This window comes from Vombatus ursinus, unplaced genomic scaffold (genome assembly GCF_900497805.2).
Source record: "Vombatus ursinus unplaced genomic scaffold, bare-nosed wombat genome assembly UNPS02014812.1, whole genome shotgun sequence".
NCBI lineage: Eukaryota > Metazoa > Chordata > Mammalia > Diprotodontia > Vombatidae > Vombatus > Vombatus ursinus.
Genome location: NW_020954590.1, coordinates 56,145,919 through 56,153,732, shown reverse-complemented (window position 1 = coordinate 56,153,732; position 7,814 = coordinate 56,145,919). Strand labels below are relative to the sequence as shown.

At 39.2% G+C, this 7,814-nt stretch overlaps 1 pseudogene; it reads left to right on the top strand.

Annotated features, from left to right (window-relative positions):
- Positions 1-3,331: 3,331 nt before the first annotated feature.
- Positions 3,332-4,177, top strand: LOC114053959 (annotated as a pseudogene).
- Positions 4,178-7,814: the final 3,637 nt, after the last annotated feature.

Below are 7,814 nucleotides of genomic sequence, written 5' to 3'. Positions count from 1 at the left end.
GGGTGGCTAATAAATTGAGATCCAGACTTCACAGAGGATTTGAGACTGTGTTGCTTACAATAGACAAGACAGTGTTAGTTCATTTGAGTTGTCTTTCAACCAGATGATGTTCTTAAACCTTTCGGGGACTAACCAAAAATTGTGGGCTGGGAAAAACTAAGGAGAGTGGTCATGGGAGAAAAGAAGCACTTTTTAGATGAGGTTTAAGAAGAGACGGGAAGTTGAAGAGATGGAGAAAAACAGACATAGGTCTACATTTGAAAATTCCATAAGCAAACAAATGACACTATTTAAGTAAACTTGTTAATTGATCATTTAAAATCTGGACTCTATCAGTGTTTGAAGAAGAAAGGAAATAATTTTCTGACTTTATTCTGTATCTAAGTATAGAAACAAAATAAAATAACATAGTCTTAAACAAAACAGAGTATTATAGGTTTGTGCATGTATTGTTTTGTAAGTACAAAATAAAGTCCAACCAGACGAAAGAGATGAGGGCTGCTACGCCTCATATTAAATGCCTAACGTAGCCCACTGGGTATGGGTGCAGTTTCCCCTCCCTCTGGCCAGGAGGCAGAGAGGTACTTTTTCATCAGGAATGCAGTGTTTGAGGAAGATTGTCCTCAGGGTAATGGCCTGAGGAGAAAATTTTGTTGTGTTGTTCTTGCCAAGAAGACGAAGAGTAACGGGTGTTTCTGCTTGGGTTGGTAGCTATACTGAGCTGAGCAGGGAGCCCAGGAAGTATGGAAAAAGAAACATCTAAGTAAGCACCTGAGGCAATCCAAGACAGGACATAGATGGAGACGGTGTAATGAAGAGCCTTCCAGACAGAGACAGGTTATAGACTTGCCCCAGATGTGCTGGAAGATAAGCAGGAAGGCAAGCAACCCTAGACACTGGGCTTGGTCCTTCACTGAAATTTTCATCTATGCTTTGCTTAAAGATAGAGTCCATGTCTTTCCTTGTCAGAGTCATGCATCTTTGAGGATTCTCTAAGCTACTCGGGGGACAGAAGTCGATATGCACCATTCCTATTCAACGATGTGCCTGGTATGATTTTCTCTTGTTTTATCACTCATTTACATCTCAGTTAAATCCATTGTTGTCAAACCGTTAACATGGCAAACAGCTATGCTCTCCTTCCTCCACCTTTACCCAAAAGAATAACCCTATCTTAGTTCTCTAAATATCATTTAAGAGAGCCTCGCTAAGCAGTACCACAAGGACATGGGAGACAGTGTAGAGTAGTAGAGTACTAGAAATTAAACCAAACCACTCACCTCTTGAGGGAAAAAATGAACTAGAGACATAGATTTTCAGACACAGACAATGAGTTGAATTTTTTTTTTTGCTTGACTATACTTATTTCTTACAAGCAAAAGCTCAAGAGGAAGAAGGGAGAGGAGAAAGGTGGGAAAAAAGTCAATAAAACATTTTTAGAGTACACAGAAAATAACTAAAAGAATGTTCAGGGGGGATGGAAAAGGGAATATCATTACTACTTGTTAAATTTACTTAAATTTAATACTTTTCTTCAAAACAAATTATGCATTGACAGTTCAGTTTCAAATAAATTCTCTTTTTTGCTCACTTTTGGATACTGAAATGTTCACTTTTTCAATGATTAAGTTCATAATAAAAAATTTAAATTTGGCAAAAAATAAAGAATACTGGTCATAAAGTCAGGAGACATGAATTAGACATGAATCTAGACTCTGATAATTAATGTTTGTGTATCACTGGGAAAGTTTATAATTTCTCTAATCCTGTTTCCTTGTCTATAAAATACGGATAATATAGACCCACACTATCTTATAGAGTTTTTGTGAAGAAAGTGAGTGTAAACCTTTAGGTGCTATATAAGGAAGTATTGTTGATATTGAGGGTAGAAAGATCCGGTAGGTGTTTATACTAGAACTTGCCTGGAACCTATATCAGCTTCCATAAAACTCCATAGTGTCTAAGTAAATGTAATGAAAAGTGGGATGATTTCCTGTTCACTTGGATAGCTGCATGATTTGGATAATCCATAAATGCAGGCATTCTCAGTACTCACTGATTGGAATTTATTCCAGTTTCCTTCTCTGAGAGAGAGAAATAATTTTGTAATGACTAAATCACAGGAATTAGTTGGGCAACTGTCGAAGACATAAAAGTGTTCTGGATTCCCCTAGTTCCCATTCGTCTGATTGCCTCTGTGGGCTCTTTGAATGAATGAATGAGCATTTCTTAAGAACTTACTGTGTCAGTGAGCACTGGGGTTGCAAATAGAAATGTAAAACCATGCCTGTTCTCAAACATCATATTCTAATGGAGGGAGAAAACACATGTAGGAGATTTCAGCTGCAAGTTGGATGGAAAGGTCCCATGGTCCTTAGTGGCAAAGCAGATGGTAGTACATTTTCTTTAATGTCACTTTTTTTGAGAAAACCATATCCATTTCTGACACTGAGCCATTTGACAATGTGAAGGACTTCAGTGTTAAGAACTTCTTTTTCCTCCTTGGTACATCTGGCTACTGAAAAGGCAAGGTTCACAGTGTCTGGGAAATCAGTTTTCAAGTCACATCTCTCCTAAGGTTGTTCCCCTAGACAATGGCTATGGGGGCTGGATAGGAAGCAGGACCAGTGGTCTTTGGTAGTGTTACATGGAATCAAGGAGACTCAGCCAAGTGAAGATTTTAGCCAATATAGCAAAGAGGATTTAAGGGTCAGAAAAGGAGCAAATTTCTAGGCAACAGCACAGAAAAAAAATAAAGAGTCAAATGTAATTCTGAGGTCAGCTCTACTAGCTTCCCCCAGAGGCCTCCCCAGAGTTCCATCAAGAGCCAGAGTCAGAGCCATGACCACCACCATCATGAAGGATGTGCTGAACACTGACTAGAAGAGCTCTGTACCAAGAAATAGTATTACCAACTCACTCTCTAGGTCCTTTACTTTGTTCAGGACACCTGCTTTATCGAAAGAGATGGTCTTACCAAGGTTTAAGAAAATGTCTTCAGTGAGTTTGACCACAAGGTAAACATTCTCGCATTGGCAGCTAAGTAGCACAGTGGCTAGAATGGTAGGCCTGGGGTTAGGAAGACCTAAATTCAAATCTGACCTCAAATATTAATGTTGTGAGTCTGGGCATGTTACTTAACTTCTTGTCTTCCTCAATTTTCTCGGTGTAAATTGGAGATAATCATATCATTTATTTCCCAAGGTTGTTGAGAGTTTAAAATTTGATCATATTTGTAAAATAGTTTACAAACCTTAAAGCACTATAAGAAGGTAGCCATCACCATCATTATTATTATTATCACCATCATCATTGTCACCCATATAGTCAGATGATAGATCTTAATATTGTTTTTGTTTTTCTGGAAAAGACCCAGGAAAAAAAGTGAAAAGCAGCATTGAGGCAGGGAATCTGTGTAAAGCAGCCTTTGGAACTTAGAAATTAAACCCTGGAGTCCTACAGGTTGTAAAGGAAACAAGAAAGGATGTAAAGAAATGCCAATCTTCCTGATCTATGTCCATGCATGGTTGTTTCTATGACTTTTCCAGCAAATATTATCAAACAAGTGGAAACCACTCATTCTCCTCGACTGTACTGATATCATAAAATGCCAGTATTTGGGCAGCAGGAAGGAGCTTTTACCTTAATTCTTGTAAGACTTCTTGGTGAAAAAGTTTAAAATGGGGGGGGGATTGTTCATTCACCCTGTTCTAGAGTCTCAACTGAACACATAAAAGGGAGTGACTGATTGATACCATCTATGCATTTGACAGTGGAAATGCAGAAAAATTCCAAACCTTGAAGACATCCTGGAACCAGTAGCTAAATCTAGCTGCCAATGAAGCTCTGCCCCAGCAGAAGATTCAGCTGTTATGTCCCATGGAGAGGACTCTCACCCACCCTGCCAACAATAAACATCTCACCTATGATGAAATGGACCACACACTAAAGTTACCATGAATGTGTTGGTACTACTAAGGATAAAAACTCTTTTGGTGAGTCTGGTGAAAGGTAGCTTTGATGAAATGAATAAGCACACAGACATGACTTGGGTGAAACCTTAATGATGGATTTGTAGCAGATCAAAGAGATGAAGGATTGACTGGAGTTCTGGTACACAGATGTGAAGAGTATGGAGAGATAGGTGGAGCACCAGGCCCATGACACCCTAACTTAGAGAACTCTGCACTGCCTGTGGGAAGCAGTAGCCATGGTTATTGAAAACATTTAGCTAGACCAGGCTAAGACGTGCCACCCAACTGTCCTCGTTCATATCTGTGGTTTGATTAGGACTTAAAGGAACAGCACTATCATATCCCCCAAAACAACTATTCTGCTCATCCAAAACCAGGAGGGGACGAACCCAGAGGAACAGTATTTCATTCTTTGCTTGGGGGTTGGGGAAGGTTCTAGAAGTCATGAACCTCTAGATAATGGATATTGGTTTTTATATCTTTTTTGGTTTGACCTCATCTTGTATGAATATATTTTATAGCATGATATTAGAATATTGCTAGAATAATACCTTTACCTTCCCTCCTTCCCTCCCCCCCAAAAAATACACTTCTGAAAGCCAAAAATCCAGAGAATTGGGTAAGGAAGAGTTGTCAAACCATAAGAGATAACAGGAGGTGGTGTTGATGTCTGCACAGTAGATGATTCTAGTACTCTAGTTTGGTAAACTGAGTCAGAAGTAAGGACAAGAGAAAAGCATTGAATGAAGCAAAAGTGAAGTAAATTCAAAAGAAGTCAGATAAAACTAGGAACAAAGTATGTCCCTGTAGCCATATCTCTTTATGAGAGTCACCTTTTCAGATAACAGGATCCATACAAATAGGAATTTCATGTTTTCTCCCCTGAAATTTTCTTCCACTAGAAATATAGGTTGTTTGAAGATATGAACGATAATCCCAGAATCCTATAGTGAGAAAGGACTTCAAAAGTTATCCAATATAATCTTTACCCAAAGCAAAGAATCCCTTCTATAATATCCCCAAATAGTCATCATCCAGCCTCTGTTTTGTTGTCCAGCAACAGAGAACCTCCTGAGACAGCCTATTCTATGTTGGATTAATTCATGGAATGTTTTCCCTTATATGAACCCAAAATTTGTCTTTTCATCGGTCTTAGTTTTTCCATCCAGAACCAAATGGAGCAAATTTAACTTTTCTTACAATAACACACAATACAATAAACATTTATTAAGTGCCTACTATGTGCCAAGCATTGTGTTCCGGCCCTCAAGGAGCTTACAATCTAATGGGAGAAGACAACATACAAAAAAGGAAGCTGAAGAGGGGTAGTGAGGGGATAGAAGGTACCCAGTATGGCATGATGATGGTGGATTTAACCCAAAGAGAGCAACTGGTAGGAAATGAAAAATTGGCTGGGTTTCTTCCACCTAACATATTTTTCAAATATTTGAAAGCAGCAACATGCCTCCCTTAAGTTTTCTCTTCTCTGGGTTACATACTCTAAGAGTTGTCCCCAGGATACTATGTGTATTTCAAGAGTCAGGATTTGCTGTTCTTTCCACCTCCACCCATCTATTCCTTTGTCTGAAGGTATGACCCAAGGCTTTTTATCACTTTTTCATACCAGAGGCCCTCTCTTCTCCCATTAAGCGGTGACTAAAGTTTATTTTGTAATTTCCTGCAAAGAAAAACTTGACTGCACTCTAGTCACTTAGCCTACCCATTGTGGATGTCAAGAGCTAAAGCTCTCTGGACCTATGGTTGTCATTATTGTCTACATTATTACTCATAATAAAAACATGAATTCATAGGATCATAGAGATCATTGAGAACATGAAGGGACTTTAGAAATCCTCTAGTCCAATCTCTTTATGTCTTCATGTGAAAGATGAGAAAAATGAAGCCCAGTGATTTAAAGTAATATATCCAAGTTCAGGGGCAGCTAGGTGACTCAGTGGCTAGAACACTAGGCCTGGAGTCAGGAAGACTCATCTTCATGAGTTCAAATCTGGCCTCAGACACTTACTAGCTGTGTGACCCTGGGCAAGTCACTTAACCCTGTTTGCCTCAGTTTCCTTATCTGTAAAATGAGCTCAAGAAGGAAATGTCATATTATTCCAGTATCTTTGCCAAGAAAACCCCAAATGGGGTCATAAAGAGTCACACGCGACTGAAAAATGACTGAAACCCCAGATCACAGTGGCAAAGCCAATAGTGGAACTCAAATTCTCTTACTGTATCTACTATGCCTAGTGTTGATGGACCTTGAGGCTTCTTAAGAGATTATTAACAAAATTAAAATGATGAAGTAAATTTTTCATGGAAGAGACTGCAAGGTTTCTGTGACTATACAATGAAAAGTAGTCTAGTAAATGAAGTGTATAGTTTAGTTTGGGCATGAAGCTTACAGGGATGTCTAGGCAAAACCACCTGACAAAAACCTGAAAGTAATTTCAGGGAGTTTTAATACCTACCTCTATCACTTTTTGATAACACAGCATGAGAACAAAAACTACCAATATAAAGAAAAGTTCCTGGCAGCTCAGATTGCCTTTCCCCTGAAATTGCATCATTCAAATCATTAGTTCCTTGGGGCAAGAACTTGGTTATCTTCTTTGGCCCAACTTTATTTACCATGCAAGGCATGTGCACCTCCTAACACCATAGAAATATTAGATAATAATTTTGTAAACACTCTTTCAATACTTCTGCAATCACTTGTGACTCCTAGCCCACTACAGCGGGAATCTTTTGAAATGTTTGCAGTTTTGATGAAGGATTATTTACCCATTTAAGAATGAAGTCTATACTAGACTATCTGAGAGAAAGGTCACTATGTCAGAGTTTCCATTTCAAAGAATCTGCCATATCAGTGAAGTCTCCCTAATGCAACATCATCACAAAATAGGGAGTTTTTGAAAGGACAGCAGTGCTACAGGAAAATGATTCCTTGGGGGCATTCTTGTAGAATGAAGCCAAAAAGCATTCTGACTTATAAAATGGTGCAAAAATGTGAGCAAACCTGGGATGGTTAGACCTGAGTTCAGACACCAACTCTGCCCCTTAATACCTGGGTGAATTGAGAAAATGATTTAACCTTTCTGATCATCAGTTCCCTCATCTGTAAAATGAAAGGACAGGGCAAGATGACCTCTAGGTCCCTTCCAGCTCTAGATCGATGATCTTATGACAACAATATTTGCCACAGAGTACTGGCAAATCGCACGGAGTGTCTAGGTGGCACAGTGGATAGAGCACTGGGCTTAGAATCAGGAGGACTCATCTTCCTGAGTTCAAATTGGCCTCAGACACTTACTGGGTATATGACCCTGGGCAAGTCACCTAACCCTGTTTGTCTCGGGGTAAAATGAACTGGAGAAGGAAATGGCAAACCACTCCAGTATCTTTGCCAAGAAAACCCCAAAATGGGGTCATGAAGAGTCGGACGTGACTGAACAGCTAGCCTGATGGCAGGAATAGTCTGAGCAGCAGTAACCAGAGAGAACCCTTTTCAAAGATTTCAGATTTTGGTTTAATTAATGTTCCTGCTTCCCAAGACCTTGGTTTCTTCTAGGCCTGAACCAATAGGGCCTGATACCATAGGCCTGTGTTATTTTGTGTCGCTGTTTCAAAGGTGCAATGCTTCCGTCTTTAAAACTATCTAAAATATTAGATCATACCAAATCCACCCATGTTAAATTCTCAGACTCCGTGGTATAAATCAGTACCTGATTTCTTTCACCTTTATGATAATGATTTTTAAAAAGTCTTCCAGCTCACGGGGATTGTCTTGTGCAATAAATGAACTGATCGTAATCTGCAACGTGAATGCCGTACATT